General features: G+C 34.5%; 1 pseudogene; it reads right to left on the bottom strand.

Annotated features, from left to right (window-relative positions):
- Positions 1-2,884: 2,884 nt before the first annotated feature.
- Positions 2,885-3,082, bottom strand: LOC125775883 (small nucleolar RNA U3; annotated as a pseudogene).
- Between the last annotated feature and the right edge of the window lie 17,418 nt (positions 3,083-20,500).

Below are 20,500 nucleotides of genomic sequence, written 5' to 3'. Positions count from 1 at the left end.
TAATTGGAAATAAACAATATACTTTCTTATACTTTTCTAATTAGACACTTACTGGAATCTTCGCTAGTAGTCATGCCACTCTTCTTCTTTTTTACTCTCCTTGCTCGCCGCTTTGACTCATACCTATTCCTCTTCTGGAATCTTCGCTAGTAATCAAAATTACTCTTCTTTACCTTGCTTTTGCTTATTCTGCTACTTTTCGCTCTGCTCTCTCGCCGCTTTGACTCGTACCTATTCCTCTTCTGGAATCTTCGCTAGTAATCAAAATTACTCTTCTTTATCTTGCTTCTGAACACTGCTTATGCTGCACGGCTGTCTGCTGCTGATGTTCTCTTTCCATCTGCTTTTCTTTTTCTCTGCTGTTCACACTGCACTGCTGCTCTTGTTTGCTGACAATAGCAGCGCTGTTGCTGTTTCACACCTTCACTGCTTCTTTCGCTTCACACCAGAATTCCGTTGTTCAAATATTCCCACTACACAATGCCTTGTTTTGCCAAATATTTCCGTTACCAATTTTTCCGCTACACAGTCTTTTGCTTCACCAAACCTCCGTTATAAATATGCTTCACCACACAATGCTTTTTTGTACAGTTGATCTTATTTTATCACTATCACCACGGATTATTCCGGACTAAGTCCCCAAAATTGTGGGTTCGTAACCCAGTTTCTGTGGGTTCGACCCTTATTGAAACACGTACTTTTTCTTTTAAACGTTTATTTGAAATATAATTGCTCCAGTCACTTGAACATTTGTTGTATAACTTAGAAACTATTTAGATGATTTCTATTTTTAAGTTTCCTTTTAGTAAGCGAAAAGTGTTTTCAATAGCACACGCTGTTGAATATTTAAATACGAAATTACACACTTGGTAGTTACTTTCAAGTAAACGTGGATATTAAAAGGATATTCAAACGGAGATATCTAAAAAGATATTCAAACGGAGATATTTAAAAAGATACAACCGCACGCTGCTAAGCTCAAAATCACAATGTGTCCTGTCAGTGTCCGCGGGTTGGCTACTTGGTTCGAGTCAGCGTTGTTTATTTTGTATTGCGAACGGTTGCTATATTTAGCACGGTCGCATTTTGTTCGTACGCGATCTTGTTGACCGTACGGTCGAGTCTACTGATCCCACATATATTATGTATATTAATGTGATAAATTTAATTTCTATTAGTAAGAAAAATATTTATTTGTATAGTATACGATGTTAAAAGGCATACATCTTCTATCCTATCTTGTGTATCTGCACATGCTCATATGAGTGTATGTATACCAGTGAAGCGCTTTACCTAGCCCGCGGGCGGCCGACTTTATTGTTCTCTCACAGATTCGCTCACACGTATTAGTCAAGCGCTCTCTATACATTGTGGAAAATTAATGTGCATTTGAAAATCACTTGATTAACGACTTTTGACTGCTACGCATGTAATTTGTATGTGCGCGCTGATTAACAATTTTACTATGGTTAATATTGAGTGGGAAAACAAGTTTTTGTTTTCCGAAAACTTTTTCAGTAATGCTGAGTGTTTAGTTTGTAAACACATAAATAACGAAATAGGGAGTACTATGTTAAAAGGCATTATAGCGGAAACCATTCTATTTATGAATCGGATCGAATTCGTTTTCCACTTTGAAATTAATAAAATCAAATACTAGAAATAAAATTAGCGATCGGCACCTTGAAGACTTACTTCGTATAAAGTTTTGCGGCTCCGAACTAGATTTAAATAAGTTGGTTCAAAACCATGAAAATATAGATTTTCAGTTTTTTGATACAGCCGTTTAGGTGAAAACTTCAACATAAATTCAATATTTAAAATTTTTTGAATTTTAATTTCTTTTTGACACGTAATTGTCTTTATTTTTGTAATTTATAAAAAATTAATAAGGAATTTCATTAATTTCACAATTTTGTAAAAGTTGTTGAATCACTTTCAAATTTTTTTTTATATTAATTAATACTAAAGTATTGTATTTTTTTTTTGGGTGTAGCAGCAAGCTCTCTCATACTCCAACACAAGCACACAGTTTGGTAGTGTGCGTTTGGGTATCACTGATGTATACGCATGTGCGCGTTCAGAAATTGAAATCATATTTTCATCACTTATCAATATACTTATTACATGTGCGCGCATTGACTTGCATGTTCATACATTCATATATACTTATATGTACATATATTTGCATACATTGCCGAATAATGCACAAGCATACAAACATACATATGCGTACACATATGAATATGTCACCAACAAAAAATTGATCTTCACAAGTCAATATGGCAGCCAAATTGGCGAAGAACAAGTGTAGTAAATTTTAAAACAAAAACGATTTCATTCATGAACGCAGGCGCAAATTCCACCAGCGATCTCGCTTCATTCATAAAAACAGAGGCCGTAACATCTCCCCGAGCATGCCTTTTTGCCAACAAGTCGTCTTTTCGCGACGATAGCAAAAGCTAAAAATCATAAATTGCACAACTTTCTGGTGCTTCTCGCAAAAATTTGCGTCGATATGTATTCACGATCATACGTATACATTAGGGTGTGTCATTCTGAGGCAACCTTTTTTTTCAACTGAAAAACAGGCTCAAAACTTTCGAAAATGTGTAAAAAAAGTCACTCAAAAGATGAGCTCTTAATATTAATATTAAGAGGTGCCTATTTCAAATTTTCTGTTTTTTTACTTTACTTATGCCACAGAAATTTTATTGCTAGGAATATGGAAATGACAACGAAATAATGCAAATATGCATTTTTCTAAAGGTCATTAATTTTTTTATAGAAATGAAAGGAATGAGTGATCCTGAGAAGTATAGTCTTAACTTTTCAACGGCCAACGCAGAGTATTTCAACCTAAAGGAATTTATTCATTAAAATCACCACTCAGAAGTTATTTTATCCGTTGTAAGCAACGATTTTCGAAAAAACATCATTTCTAATATGCCACAAGGCAAAATTAGAAATGAATTTCTTAAACCTCACGCTGTCAGATAAAACGATATACCTCGTCATCGCGGGTCGATTTCCAAAAATGGAAATGAAGACATACAGAAATGATTCTGTAAAGTGTAGTATTAATTTTTCAACGGCCAACGCAGAGTATTTCAACCAAATGATTCGCAAAATAGTTGAGAATTCGCAGAAATGAAAGACAAACGAAAGAAAAAGAAGTATAACTTCAATAATGCACAAGCATACAAACATACATATGCGCACACATGTGAATATGTCACCAACCAAAAATTGAAACATTGTTCTACGAAAACAACAACAGCATAAGCATGGTAGAAAAGCCGAGTTGTGCCGAAAGAAACGAACAAACGATCGCCGATTGTCACCGCTTCGCTTGCTGCTCGAACATCTTCGCAGACAAGGTTGCGTTACATTCATATGGACCAAGGCTGCTTTAGATTCATATTGAGCAAAAAAAGCGAAAAATAAGTTTAAAAAAAATATATATTACATAAAAAGTAAGAAATCTAAATCAAACGAACGCGCCGCGTTTTAAAAATCTAATTAATCTAATACATAATTCGGGCGAGTTAACACCCAGTCATACACGTATGACTCATATTACCTACCACTACACATATATACAACATAGCAACAGTAGACCACGTGAACAAAGTACACAAACACATGGAGGGGCATCATTATACCAGCCACCACGTGACCAACAACAACAAGCCAATATTACATCACGCATATACAACGTGATCAACATACAGACACATGGAGGGGCATCATCTTACAAGATGCCACGCCACCGGAATTAGCCAATCAGAAGCTGACACCAGTTGACTGCACTGCTATAAAAGAGTGACGCGCATACAACACTTGTTCTCAGTTTAAATATAATCTTAGGCATAGCCGGTAGTATATTGTTCATGGTGTAAACTTATATACATATATTTAAAATAAAGAAAACTTGGAGGAATCCAAGGAAAATATATTTTTATAGAATAACTAAAAATTATTCTTAATTGGCGCCCGAGCAGGGACCGGTCAACAAAAGGATTCAATGAATAAAATCCTTCGCGACTTCAATAACGACGAATTCAAAATAAAATTCAAGTGTATCATAAGTGGTCCAACAGAAGAAATTTTCTAAAAATGGCACAGGCACAAGCGGAAATCCGGGCACTTCAAGCCATGGTTATGGACTTGCAGAGAAGATTCGCCGAAGCTCAAATAACCGCTGCACCAGTGGAAGAAGCACAGGACAAAGTCTGCACATACTCAGCCCAAAAGAAGTTGATTTAGGACTCTTCAAGTCAGCAATAAACAATTTCAGCGAAGACTATCATGAGTATAGAAACTGGAGAAAACTGGCCACAACTCTAATGGGAAACGTGAAACCATTCAGGGGACAGAATATATACACGGAAGCCTTACGGAAAGATTACAGGAAGAGCCGTACAAATTCTCATCAATAATAACACAAAATTAAACTTCGAGGAAATCATAGACCGCTTAGACGACTCATACGCCGATCAACGCCTACTCTATGTCCTGGAAGAAGGCATGATGAGGATAAGACAGGCAGGAAAACCTCTACATATATACTACGATCAGTTAAACCAAGTAGTATTATCCAAAATAGAGATGACACACAAGAATGAAAATATGATTAGCGCTCTATCCAAGGAGAACATTTATCGCAGGATTGAGTAGTTCAGCAACAAAGAATGCATTATACTCAAGATCATGCACCAATCTGATGGAAGCACATGGGATAGCTAGAACGATGCAGCATGATTCGCATTATCACCAACTGGAACACGTACCGAGGGTACAACGGCGAAGCCATCAACAGTGGCAAACACAACAGCAATTCCAGCAGAATTTTTATCACCAACAACCTCAAATGCAACAAGAAACAACGGAACCAATGAAGGTAGACCCCTCTTTAACAAGATTTAGACGACAACCATACAATCCACAACCGCCAATGAACACTCATCAGGAAGCAAGGCAAACACAGAATCCGTTTAGACAAGTCATCCAAAGAGTCGGCAACTAATTCAAGCACGACAGAGAAGACACGTCAAACTCGCAGCAGAGGAAAACACAACACCTTAACCAAGTGGGAGACACAAAAGAGGACGACAAGGAGTCACTTTACAATGAAGCACCTAGTGTAAGTTATAGAAATAATAATAGACAGAAACATTTTATAATAAGATTCCACGGTCTTCCGACGTTAAGACGCACTGCACCTAATGGCTATGTGAGTAAAAATTACCCATTTGCAGAAAGAATAAAATTAAATAAACCTATTAAGTTTAACACACTACACGGGAGTTCAACAGTTACTCACAAGAGAGAAATCAATCTAGTAGGATTTGACTTGGATTTTTTTGAAGCAGAGGAATTAAAAGAGTTTGATATAATACTAGGAGAGGACGCGTTAAGAAAAATGAAAGCAAAAATAGATTTATTTGAATAATCAGTAACATTTGAAAAAACTACTGAAGAAAGTAGGGAACGAATAAATTACTCTATAGGAGATAGAAAATATGAGAAAGAAATCAAGGAACTAAGGAAAAGGAGAATAATTACAATAATGAACTGTTACCTTTCACCACCACAATACAAGCAGAGATTAGGACTGAATCCAAAGGACCTGTTTGGGTGCGACAATACCCATATCCATATGCAGATCAGGAGTTTGTTGAAAAGGAAATACAAAAACTTTAAAAAAGCCCATATAATTCACTAATATGGACAGTGTCAAAAAAGGGTATAGATGAGGAAGGAAAACCAAAGAAAAGAATGGTTATAGACTTTCAAAAATTAAACAAGCAGACAATACCAGATAGATATCCCATACCGGATATAACAATGACATTGCAGAATTTAGGTAAGGCAAGATACTTTACAACATTAGATCTAGAGTCCGGATTTCCCCAAATAATGATTAAACCAGAAGATAGGGAAAAGACTGCATTTTCAGTCAATGGGGCAAAGTATGAATTCCTTCGCCTACCGTTCGGCCTAAAGAACGCTCCAGCCACATTTCAAAGATGTGTAGATGACATTCTGAGACCATACATTGGAAAATGCGCATATGTCTATATCGATGATGTCTTAATTTACTCTGCTGACCCAGAGCAACACATTAAGGATATCACAAATATTGTACAGACGCTACATACAGCTTATAGTAGAGGATCCGGCTTAAGAACAACACCCCTCATTCTTTTCCTTGATAAAATCATTTTTTTTAATAATAAAACTTATTGATTAATCAAATGAGAAATGATTGACAGTCTATATCTTAGCAAGACAATTTTTAATTAAAAATTAATTAATTTAATTTTTCGTCTTGATTACCCTCACTCTTTTCCTTTATAAATTTAGTCTCAATCAAAGAAAAAAAGTATGTAGAAAATGCTATACAATGTTTGACTACCTTTTTTTACGCAAGAATACTTGTCAACCAGGTGTAAACAGGTAAGCGGATGGAGTGATTTACCCTCATTCTTTTTCTTTAAAAATTAAATATGTAAATATTCTGAATTTTATTACGAATCCAACGATATATGATTGACTATCCAAATCTTGGCAAAGCTAATGATTGACACGATCTAAAGTTTCAATAATTTCATGTAAAAATAAAGTGTGACTGCAAGCGCTATGTACAATAACAGCTGCGCATAAGATTCTTACCAGAAAGAGAAAGGCGTGAGTTCAGTTGTGTGTGTATAAGATATTAGCTGCGTAAATTGTACTGAATTAGCAACAAAGTTAGGGGTCTCATTGTGCCAAAGTAAGTATGATGTAAGAAAATTTAAAAAGTAATTTAATATAAAGTAAAACTTGTTAATACACGTTAAACAAATTATGTTCTTTAATTGCAATAAATTTTAAAACATATTACAATATATTACAACTTTTTAAAGCTTATAATGCTATAACGTGGTAAGGTTCCAAAATAATTTTAAGTGGGGGTACACATATTCTCTTTCTGGCAAGAGTCTTATGCGCAGCTGTTATTGTACATAGCGCTTGCAGTCACACTTTATTTTTACATGAAATTATTGAAACTTTAGATCGTGTCAATCATTAGCTTTGCCAAGATTTGGATAGTCAATCATATATCGTTGGATTCGTAATAAAATTCAGAATATTTACATATTTAATTTTTAAAGAAAAAGAATGAGGGTAAATCACTCCATCCGCTTACCTGTTTACACCTGGTTGACAAGTATTCTTGCGTAAAAAAAGGTAGTCAAACATTGTATAGCATTTTCTACATACTTTTTTTCTTTGATTGAGACTAAATTTATAAAGGAAAAGAGTGAGGGTAATCAAGACGAAAAATTAAATTAATTAATTTTTAATTAAAAATAGTCTTGCTAAGATATAGACTGTCAATCATTTCTCATTTGATTAATCAATAAGTTTTATTATTAAAAAAAATTATTTTATCAAGGAAAAGAATGGGGGGTGTTGTTCTTAAGCCGGATCTTAGACTAATCTATACAAGCAGGCATATTTTATATTAACAGCAGCGACTTTCATCATGCATAGACAGACATACGAAATACGCATAGTATCGCAAGCTCGACAGTAAACGGCATTTCCACGAAATATTTGACTATGCCAAGTATTCCCGAACTGCACCGTAGGTATAGGCACAACAGCGATACTTAACGAACTACATATTAAGCATACAAAGACCGCGAACAATAATTCGACATCGAACGCACAAGTTGAACGTTTGCACTCCACAATTCTAGAAATTGCGAGAACTTTAGCTGAAGATAAAAAAACAACAACAGAGGAACAAATATTTCCTGCAATAAAAGAATATAATGAAACAATACATTCAGTGACCAAAAGGAAACCAATAGACTTATTGTTTAACAAGAATACAGATGAAACTGTGAAGGAAAACATCGAAGACAGTCAACAGCGAATGCTAGAATATCACAACAGGAAAAGGATATTAAAGGAATATACACCAGGACAAACAATTAACGAAAAAACAAGTCGACGCGAAAAATATAACAAAAGGTATATAAAACATATTGTGAAAGAAAATAAAGAAAATACAGTGATCACAACAAAAAATAAAGTCATACATAAAGATAATATTAGAAATGTACCGAATAATCATAATGACGCTCCTGTTAAAGGAAGCACTCGCGATACAAATAACTAACGTAAAGGACAAAAAATATTTATTAACAGAAACATATCCTACGTACACTTACAACAAATCAGACTATTTATTTCATATGGTAAATTTAACAGAAATATTAAAACATTACGGTGCATTATGCGATTCGGTTCAAGGAAACAAATGTAAAAAAACAGAATAGATGTATTAAAAAATCAGTTGTTAATCAGAAGGAAACCTAGGAGTATAAATTTTTTAGGCTCAATACTTAGCTTTGTTACCGGAGTACCAGACCATTATGATGTTATTGAAATTAAAGAAAAAATAAATGACATAATAGAAAACAATGATAAACAAAGATTGATTAATACTCACTTTGAGAAACTGTTGGAAGCCTTCGATTACAAAACTATTAATCAACATACAATGTTAGAAGAAATTCATAAAGAATTAGGAGATTTAACGTTAACTATAAACTTTGCAAAGAATAAAAATTTCTACTCTGCATCAATAAATTTAGAGGATATCGAAAAAATGATTAAAACCGAAGGATCAGATATACCCATAATAAATTTAATGGAATACTTAGATATTCATGTATGTAGAATTGGAGGCACCTTTATTGTTGTATATAAATATCCAATTATAACTAAAAGAAAAATGTGAAACTTATGAAATTACCCCAGTATCATATAAACATGGAAAATTAGTTTTAGACAATAAAATATCCAAATGTGCTAGTGGAATGAAACGAATTAATAAATGTAAAAATATTTTGTCGAAATACATATGCAAAGAAGAAAAACCAGATAATTGCACAATACCTATATTACTAAATTTGCAATCACAATGTAATGTTATAGAAGAAAATAATGAGGAAATAAAAGAAATTAGCGAGGGAAATATATTAATACATGGAAAAAATAATGTTAACAACAAAACATATGAAGGAACATATTTAGTTCAATTTGATAAAACATTGGAAATTGATAATAATAAATACCATAATCTAGATGAAGAAATAAAAAAGTATATTTTAGCGCACAAACAAGAAGATATAAAAATATTAAAAATTATGTAACAAATACGAAATATCAACTCAGTAACATACAAAAATTACATAAATTTTTAATCCCGTATGAAGAACATCATATACGAAATATTTGTATAACTATTATTGTAATAATCACACTATGTATTCTATTATATGTTAGTTTTAAATTGTATTATGCAATTATGAAACGTAAAATACTCAAACTGCAAGAAAGACAGCAGAAACAATACGAAGAAATATTAAAACAACAAGGTGTGGAACATCTCATCAAAAAGGATGCCACAACTAGCGTATAAAAAGATCAGGAGATCTTTTCACCGGAGGAGGGGGGAGTTAACACCCAGCCATACACGTATGATTCATATTACCTACCACTACACATATATACAACATAGCAACAGTAGACCACGTGAACAAAGCACACAAACACATGGAGAGGCATCATCTTACAAGAATGTACAGCCACCACATGACCAACAACAACAAGTAACTACGAAAGTGCATACGAGGGCATACGAATAAGTCCGCAACCTTAAACAAAAAAAAAGGATATATATGTATATATACATAAAAATAAAAATATATGTATATATACATATATATATACACACATATAAAATGTACAATATATTTATTATATTATTGCCTAAACATTTCTAAAATACTGCGTAACACGACATACGCGTATTTCAATAAAATAATCAGTTATTCGGAAATAAAAACTCTTATTTACGCAAAAGAGTTTTCGGGTTTTACATTCATCTGAATTTATACTATAAAATTCACTTTTATTAATTTATTGTTACTAAATGAGCACAGACTCTAAAGATTCTAAATCTACTCAATTTTTAAAAATTCCGAAAATGATTTCTGATGACAAAAGTCCAAGTACACCTGCAGAAGCTACACGCTCGAAACAAGGTGCTGCAAAGCAAAAAAGGGGAAAAGATATTTCTTACTCTGAATTCATTTCTGAGAGTGACAGCTTAATAAGATACTGCACTCGATTTTCATCTTCACCGATTCAAGATAACTCTGAATCGGTGCTAGAAATCAAAAATCAAAACATAGACAATTTCTGGACACGTCTCCAATCTGCTAATGACGCGATAGTAGAAACTGACGGTTAAGATCTACCCGAAAATTTCAAATCCTCGGCTTCCGCCAAATATGCAAATTGCCTTGACCAATATGAAGAGACAAAAGCCATGATATCAGATCAATTGAAATTAATTAAAGCAATTGCACCTACTCCACAACCGAGAGTAGAGCTGCCACAAATTCAAAGCCAAGAGGTGAGTTCAGGCATTCACCTTAAAGTGCCAGCATGCGATACAGAAACATTTCACGGAGGTTATGAGCAATGGCGAGTCATCGACTAGCTGAGAAAGCGATCGGACGTGTTGACTTCAGAAAACGCTCTCTCGCATCTCTAGTGTAAATCTCAATAAATTCGTGTCTACTCGTGTTACTTCTTTTTGTTATAAAAAAAACAGAAAACAAAACACAAAAAAGAAAAAAAAAATACTAACAAAAAAATGGCTCCTGGGCCCCCGGACAAATCTTCCAACAGATTTGCTTTGCTAACAGAGGATGTCAGTTCTCCAAAAAGATCACGGATTGACTTACAAGCCAAAAACTTTCCAAAATTACCAACTATAAACAAAACAGTGAAAAATTCCAAATATTTAGTGATCTCTCCAACCGATACCGACAAAAGACTTACTAAACTTAGCCCATTTGGAATCAAAAAAGGACTTGAATCTATTTCTAAAGAAATCGATTCCATTTCGAAACTTAAAGATGGAAGCATCTTAATCCTTGCAAACAATGCTAAATCGAGTGAAAAATCTTTAAAATCAAAAGACCTTTGTGGTATGTGTGCAATATCAACGAAATTACACGCCATTTTAAACTCAGTAAAAGGTGTCGTTTTCGACAAGAATCTTGCCGAAGTTAACGAAAAAGAACTTATTAATGAGCTAAGCTCTCAAGGAGTATACAAGTGTATACAAGTTCACCAAACTAGCCAAAGAAAAAACAATTAATTCTGGCCTCATTGTCTTAACTTTTGACAGATTTCAACTACCTAGTGAACTCGATGTAGCATGGTACAAATTAAAAATTAAACCTTACATACCCAACCCCATGAGATGTAAAAACTACCAAATACATACCCAAAAATGGTGTAAAAATAACCCATCTTGCCCCGTTTGTAATCTACCGCCCCATAGCGATACAATATGCAGCCGCATAACATGTGCAAATTGTTATGGCGAGCACACCTCATCTGACAAAACATGTCCAAAATACCAACAAATTAAAGAAATATTAACCATAAAAACATTAGAAAACATCAGTATGGGCGAGGCGCGCCGAAAATATAAAGAGCAACACCCTATGCAAGTGGTCACAACTGTACCCTTTTCGCAAATAATTAACCACTCTCATCACAAACAAACAAAACAAGCAGAAACCGAAGACATATCATCAATAAATATTCACAAACTTTCACAGTACAAAAAATGCATCGGCACTTACAGTGCATCACCATCCAACATCCAACAACTACAAATCACAAGCCAATAATGAACAAAACATCACTCAACACAAAGATGGTCATACAACACAAAATTCTAATAACAACAATATCACCAATCAAACTTCTCAAGAGCAATTGATCTCACTTCTTTCTCGTTACACATCTCATATCAACGATATCTCCGAAATACCAACAACTTCAACAATCACTGGTCATAGCTACGGAAACAACAACACAGACTTGTCAAACCAGTTCGAGGATGTCTCTGATAACATTTAGCAGCGGAATTAGTAAGAGTAATAATTATTCAATTTTGCACTCTGTACATAATGACTCTCAACTTACTACAATGAAATTGTAAAGGTTACTATAACAATTACACAGAAATAGAAATTTTGTTAAAATCCTATTCCCCACAAATTGTCTGCTTACAAGCAACCCATTTATCAAAGAGCGCCAAGCCTTATTGCCCAAAGCAATACGATGGATATTTTTTCAATTTACATCACAATGTAACTTCTAAGCAGGGTTGTGCTATATTAGTGCATAAGTCTATTCAACATAAGCATTTTAACATTACGTCAAATCTTATTGCTACAGCTGTACAAATTAACTTTCCCCATGTTATAACAATTTTTTGTGTTTATGTTCCCCTCCAACAACATACACTGACGGACAAAAGTTTTGGCACAGCTGATGTTGGTTCCTTCAGTGGTCTGTAGTTCCGTAAATTTAAAAGGTAGATTCAAATAATGTACTAGTAATATACTCACCTTTATGTTATCTATCAGGATACTTAATTTCATTTATGATATATCTGAGGTTGTTTTGTTACAATAATTTAAATAAAAAGCGAATATATTTCATTGGGCAAAAGTTTTGGCACATTTTGAGTATTTACTTAAAAATGAAAATAAATGCTAATTTAATAACGAGTATTCAAACCTTTCATTTTAATAACGTCATTTAAACGAGTTGGCATGGAGTGAACCAATTTTCTTGTCACCTCAGATCCAATGTTAGTCCATTCATACTGCAGTACCTCTTTTAATTGGCTTTTACTTGTTACGTTGTGCTTTTCAACCCTTCGTCCAAGTTCATCCCATAAGTGCTCAATCAGATTCAAGTCCGGTGATTGAGGAGGAGTTGCAAGAATATGGGGAACGTGATGAATGATCCACATACGAACATCATAAGCTGTATGTTTGGGATCATTATCTTGCTGAAAATAGAACTGATTCCCAAGATTCAGCTTTTCTACACTTCCTTGCAAGTTTTCTTTCAATATGTTCATATATAAAGTTTTGTCCATTACTCCATCAACAAATACTAAGTTACCAACGCCTGACGCCGCCATACATCTCCAAACCATGATTCCTCCAACTCCATGCTTTACAGTATTACTAACATTGCTTTTGTCAAATTCAGTATTTGTCTTTCTCCATAGCCGTATTCTACCGTCGCTTTGGAAAATGTTAAATTTACTTTCGTCTGTGAATATTACTTTGCCTCAGAAATCCATAGGTTTGTTTTTATACTCTTTAGCAAATTCCAAACGCTTCTTTTTGTTAGCCTTGCTGATAAGAGGTTTTTTTCGAGCTATTCTGGATTTGTACCCGTTACGAATAAGCACCCGCCGCACTGTTTTCGGATGCACATGTTTATTTAATTCTTCCTTGAGTTCAGCAGCAATCTTTGTTGAAGTCAGTTTGGGATTTTTTTTTTTACGTACCACATGTGCCTCCTCTCTGGAACTAAGTTTGCGCGGACGACCCGAACGTTCGCAACTCTGGAGACAACGAACATCTTTAAAACGCTTGATTATGCTCCGAATGGTAAAACGACTTAACTTCATTATCTCACCAATTTCTTCATAGCTTTTGTTGGCGGAATTAAGATTTAAAATAATTTTTCGCTCCTCTGCTGTCGTTTCTGCTCGCCTCCGACCCATTTTACTGAATTGTAGTAATTAATGCACGCTACGCAAGACTATATTTCACTTTAAAAGTTAACGGTTTCTATTATATGGTACAGCATCATACGGTTACTTGTTGTTGTCAGTTTCTTTCTTTTTTAAGCGAAATCAATGGAATTATTTCCAAGAATTCTAACTGTGCCAAAACTTTTGTCCACAGAAATATATTCGTTTTTTATTTAAATTATTGTAACAAAAGAGCCACAAGCATTACTTAAACGAAATTAAGCACAGTGATAGATAGTATAAAGATGAGTAAATGACTAGTACATTATTTCAACCTTCCTTTTATATTAACGGATCTATGAAGAACTCAAGAAACCAAAACCCACTGTGCCAAAACTTTTGTCCGTCAGTGTATAACCGTAGCTGACCTTCTTAGCTTAACCAACAACGTAAATACTCCGATAATAATGTTAGGCGATTTCAATGGTTGGAGCCCTTTGTAGGGCTCCAAATATTGTAACGCTAGAGGACAAATAATTGAGAATTACATATTAAGCTCAAATATAGTAATCCTTAACGATAATGTGCCAACTCACTTTTCAACACATGGTAGCTTCACCAATGTAGATCTATCACTATGCTCCCCACAATATCTTCCTCATGCCTGTTGGAATGTTATAGATGATCTTCACAATAGTGATCACTTTCCTATACAATGAACCTTCAATTTTCTGTCCCATTCGGAGAGGATACCTTCTTCAAATATTCAATTCAACTGTGACCGTGCAGATTGGCGAAAGTTTCAAAATATTGCATCACAAAATCATTATATAGTTTCACCCAATATTAACAAAGAACCCGCACAAATTCAAAAGACCATAAGAAAGCCTGCCAATGAATCTATTCCAAAAACCAAACATAGAAATACTAAACAATACCTTCCATGGTGGAATCCGAACCTAAATTCATTAAGGCAGGCAAAGCAAGACGCATGGAAAACTTATAGGCAAGTGAAAAGCATTGAAAGTCTTAAATATTACAAAAAGAAGAATGCCCACTTTATCCGACAAAAGAAAATATCCAAAACCAAAGCCTTTGAAGACCTCACAAAAACTATCAATCCATCCTCACCAACAAGCTACATTTGGAAAAAGATTCACCTTCTCTCCGGTACTTACAAGCCCTTTGGCATCAAATACATCTCGGTTAACAACAACAATGTGACAGTTCCTAAAGACATTGCCCTTGAATTCGCTCAATTTTATTCTTCGAATTCTGACTCATCAAACTTCCCTATTGAATTCCAACTAGAAAAAAAACAACTCTTAACACAGAAATTAATTTTTCTCCGAATAAGTACACAAAACAAATTTTACAATCGAGGAATTCGAAGCATGTTTAAGGAACTCCAGGGGCACAACTCCAGGCCACGATAAAATAACCTACAAAATGATTGCCAACTCCCCTATAGACATTAAAAATCGAATACTTACACTATATAATCGGTCATAAGAAAATAATATTATCCCACAGAATTTTAAAATAGCCACAGTCACACCCATACTTAAACCAAGCAAAAATGAGATCTCCATCCAAAATTATAGACCTATATCCCTATTACCATGCTTAGGAAATTTACAAAAAAAAAAAATTATAGCAAATAGACTAACGTGGTACTTAATTCCCCTAAATTAATTTCCCAACAACTAGTTGGCTTTAAAAAAGGATCCAGCACAATAGATGCTCTGCTATATATTGACCACCTAATATGTAAAAATCTATCAGTAAGAAACCATGTGTCAATATTAGCAATAGATTTCCAAAGCGCGTTCGATAATATAGGAGTTCACGTTGTACTAAAAAATCTAGTGGAATGGAAAACAGGGGAAAAAATGTACAACTATATAAAAAACTTTTTAACAAACAGGAAACTTCGTGTAAGGGTTAACAATGTCTTTTCTCCATTATTCCCTCTGTCAAATGGAATCCCTCAAGACTCCCCATTGTCAGTAGTCCTCTTTTTGATTCCTTTTGAAGATATCGTCACTATTCTAAAAGAACAAAAAAACAAAGATTTCTGTCTGTACGCGGATAACCTTTACATTATGTGCAACAAAAAAGATCCAAATGATATCCAATCCATCTTCCAACATACATTAAATAGCATCCACATCTGGTCAAAAAGATCTGGCGCCAAACTCTCTGTACAAAAATGTAAGCATTTTCATTCCTGCAGAATACATAATTGCAGGAGAATAAGTATTGATTTCAATAATATTACAATAGAAAATACCGATGATATGAAGACTTTAGGGTTGTATTTTGATAAAAGGAACACATTTAACAAATATTGTACATACATTAAGCAGGATCTCGCCTCCAGACTCAATATAATAAAATACCTTTCCTCAAACAAAAGCCATATCCATACTAACACACTCATAAATTTTACAAAACTTACCATCCTCGCAAAAATCGACTATGGATTGCAAATTTATGGCAAGACCTCGAAATCATCTTTTACGAAAATAATGGGCGCATATCACGCTGCTGCCCGATTCAGCCTCAGGGCCTTTCGGACAACTCCTGTCAAATATCTGCTAGCCGAAGGTGGTTTTCTTTCATTAGTAGATCGTGTCGCTTATATTAGAGCACGTTCTGTTAACATCATATGTTTTAACAATAACTCAATTTTGGATAAGGAAATAAAGCTACTTAAAACCCGAAAAAATACCATATCAATAAAATCAGGTCTTGTGGAGATGTTCTATATGATAAAGCAAACACAGAAATGGGTATTCAAAAACTCAGGGAAACATATCACTCCTCCTTGGTTGCTATGTTCCGAATCATTTATCGACACGCTTTCTGTATACCCAAAAGACTCAACTAGCCCTCTTATCTATCAACAAGCATTTCTAGAGGCGGCCGCTCCATTAAAAAACAACCACTGGAAATTTATATTTACGGATGGGTCAAAAAACAATAATGGAACATCTTTTGCAGTAGTCCATGAAAATGGTAATCTCATAGCAAACGGAGTTTTACAAGATCAAACGTCACCCTACGAGGCTGAAATACAAGCTGTCCTAAGCGCGTTGCAATTCGCCACCAAAAAAAGGACAGCACAGACAGCAAAGCAATACTGCATAGAGTTCATAACCTCAACAATCACTCAGAAGAAATATCTACTATTTGGACTTCCTTAATAAACTTAAAAAAAAGAATTAAGCTCATGTGGATCCCAGGTCATGTCGACATAACAGGAAATGAGTTAGCAGATAAAGCAGCCAAAGCGGCCTCAACATCTCCCCTTCAGCTATTTATACCATTTCCGAAAAAACGAATCAAATGTGAGATATTACAAGACCTTCACCAAAAATTTCAATACGAATGGAGCAAAGAAATTGGTCATTACAAAAACTTAAATCCAGACAAACACGCAATAAGACTTTCAACCAATACCACAGCTGTAATGAACAAACGTTTTATAAGACTATGCCTTGGGCACACCCGCCTTACACATCTTCACTGAAGAAGGAGTCACAGCCAACGTGCCATTTCTGCAACTCATCTCCTTTAACCATCACCCATAAGGAATGCCAATCCTTAAACCTCCACCGATCCACCGTATTTCATCAAGATCCCATATCCATACTAAACACCCCAAACGAAGACAATGTCAAAAATATTTTCAACTATTTAAAACTCTTAAATATACATAAATTTATATAAGTTATACATTATTTAACCAAAAGTAACCGATAGCCTTAGTTGCTAATGTTTTTTCACATTTATTGTAATTTCAATTATAATAAATAATAAATAAATAAATAAATGAAAAATGGCCGTCCTTCCGGGGCATGTTTACGGCCGTGTACATAAACCATCCTAAATTATCACAAGCGCATAAACTGTATCACCTTAGATACAAAACCAAAGGTCAAGCAGGCGTAATAGTCAAACAGTTCGCATTAAATGACTACAATTTCAATTTGGCTTGGGAAGCTCTAAAAGAACGTTACGAGAACGAAAGAATATTGGTCGACCAACAAGTCACCATATTAATGAACTTACCAAAAAATCAGAAAGAAACAAGTGAAGAGTTCATAAAACTTCAATCCACTGTTTCAAATTGTTTGTCGGTTCTATAGACACAGAATATTCCCACAGACAATTGGGACCCCATACTGGTAAACATATGCTTCGCGGCATTACCGGAAAAATCTTTGCTTCTGTGGGAGCAATCGCTCTCATCACGAACCCAATACGAAATTGCAGAAAGGGTAGATAAAAAGACGGTCAGAACCAAAAACGTTCAACACGACCTAAATCGAAGTTTCATTAGACCCCAAGCTAGTAACAACAACAGTTTAAACAGAAGCTTTTTGGGTGACCACATAATACCCAAAATCAAAATCCCCTTTTTCTGTGTGAAATACATTGAAATTAGGTTTAAAATCGCCGCGATTTATATATACTCAATATTATATCTAAATTGAAGTTCACTTGATATTTTATGTTTATGGTCATTTGGATCATGATTATGGGCAGTAGGAGCGCGTTGTTACATGATCGCCATTATTTTCTTTTGTCACAACAACACTTTTACACATTAGGGATTTTCTTTGCGCGCACAACCAGCGGAACTTTTTCTTCTTTTCATTTTTGGAATGAAAATGGCAATCAAAACTATCCAAAAATATATTATTACTTCCTTTGTTTGACATAGTAACGACGACTTCCATTTTCTTTAAATTTAAATATTATTTAACACGATATTTAATCAAAAATATAACTATACAATTTTAATCACAATTAATTACACGTAATGTGATAAATAATATGAAAAAATGCATATGGTAAAATAATTGTAGAAAAGGTAACGGTACTATTTGTATTTTAAGAATACATATATGTATGTATGTACATATATTGGTTAATGGGTGACAATGTTATATTATGCTCTGATTTTCTATATTCTTTTGTTTTCTACTCGATAACAATGCTGTTGAAAACCAAAGTTTTCTTGTCCTCTGCAGCTGTCATTGGGTTCAAATCCGGGTCTGGGCCGCTTTTTTAAATACTATTTTTTTTAGCTTTTTAGTCGCTAAATTGATGAAATAATTATTTTTTTCCTCTAAATCCGTCATGCGTTCTCGTCTATATCTATATATTGTCATATATGGGTGCATATATATGTAACCACGAATTAAAACTCGACTAAAGAGCGGTTTTACTATTTTTTATATGATCTCTAATAATATTTAATGAAAATAAAAAAATGGGGATTTTGTGACACTGCCTCAAAAAAAAGGTGGGGATTTCGTGTTAGGGGATTTTAATTTGGGGATTTTGATTTTGGGGATTGTGTGTTTGGGGATTTTTTTTCAGCTGGGGATTTTGTGTTTGCGGATTTTGTGGCACTCCCAAGCTTTTTTAAAAAACAATCGTTCGCATCTGAACAAAATAAATTAACACCATGCGAACTGTGTAAAGGAGAGCACAAGCTAAAATCTTGCGAAAAATTTAAAAAACTTAATATCAATGAAAGGAACAACTTTGTCAGATCAAAAAGACTCTGTACAAACTGTTTGTCCCACTCACACAATCTCAATAATTGCGAAAGCAAATTTAACTGCGTATATTGCCACAAAAGGCATCATTCTATGTTGCACTTAAATAACTTTCCCAACACACCTCAAAGTAGCGCTTTCTCAAAAAGAACCGCAACTCCCGAAACACAAAATCCCGAATTTTGCCAAGAAAGATTCAAAGTATGGTACTACTACCCACAGCAGTCATCTCCATCGAACACCGAGGAGAACTGTTTAAACTCAGGGCCTTAATAGACCAATGATCACAAAGGTCATTTATTGCGTCTAGGGCACAAAATAGGCTACAACTACCTACAAAATTAGCCTTTTTTGAAATTACGGGAATGGGCGGAAGAGTAGTTCAAAACTCCAACAAAATCTGCTCCATTACCCTGATTTCCCCCCAAGGGGATAAGCGAATTCAAGCAGATGCAATAGTCTTACCGCAACTCACGAACATGCTTCCAAGCTATCATATAAATAGCAAGCATTGGTAAAAGGTTATACACCTAAAGCTAGCAGATCCCAACTGCAACACCCCCGCTCAAATAGACCATCTATTAGGCAGCGACGTTATATCACAAATTATAATAGAAGGTGTTGAAAAAATTTAGAAAACACTTCTGGCGCAAAATACCATTTTCGGGTGGGTCCTAAGTGGACTAGTTGCGGAACCAGTCACAATAATGACAACTCAGGTTGAGGAAATCTCAAACGATTACCTCAATTCACAATTGAGAAATTTTGGGAGTTAGAAGAACTCCCCCCCATTTCAATTACAACACCAGAAGATCAGTATTGTGAAGACTTTTACAAACCCACAACTACTAGATCGGATAATGGTCGGTATGTCGTACGACTACCTCGAAAACAACAATTTCCAGACACACTCGCCTTAGGTCACTCTCGCACCTCTGCAATACAGCAGTTTTTAAGTATGGAAAAAATCTTATTAGAAAAGGTAAGTTTAAACAAGATTATGATGGTGTCTTACAAGAATACCTCCATTTAGACCACATGGAGAAAGTAAGCCCATGCGAAAAAATCATAAAAGGCAAATATTACTCATTCTACTTGCCACATCATGCAGTAGTAAAGCCTGACAAAAAAACCACAAAGGTAAGAGTTGTCTTTAATGCCCTCCAACCAGATTTAATGCTCCTCATATTAAATTGGCATATATACAAATACGTATTCAATGGGGATGTCGAAAAAATGTATCGACAAATAATTGTTCATAAAGATGATCAAG

The sequence above is a fragment of the Bactrocera dorsalis genome, chromosome 1, assembly GCF_023373825.1.
Source record: "Bactrocera dorsalis isolate Fly_Bdor chromosome 1, ASM2337382v1, whole genome shotgun sequence".
Lineage (NCBI taxonomy): Eukaryota > Metazoa > Arthropoda > Insecta > Diptera > Tephritidae > Bactrocera > Bactrocera dorsalis.
This window is presented reverse-complemented; position numbering and strand designations above follow the sequence as displayed.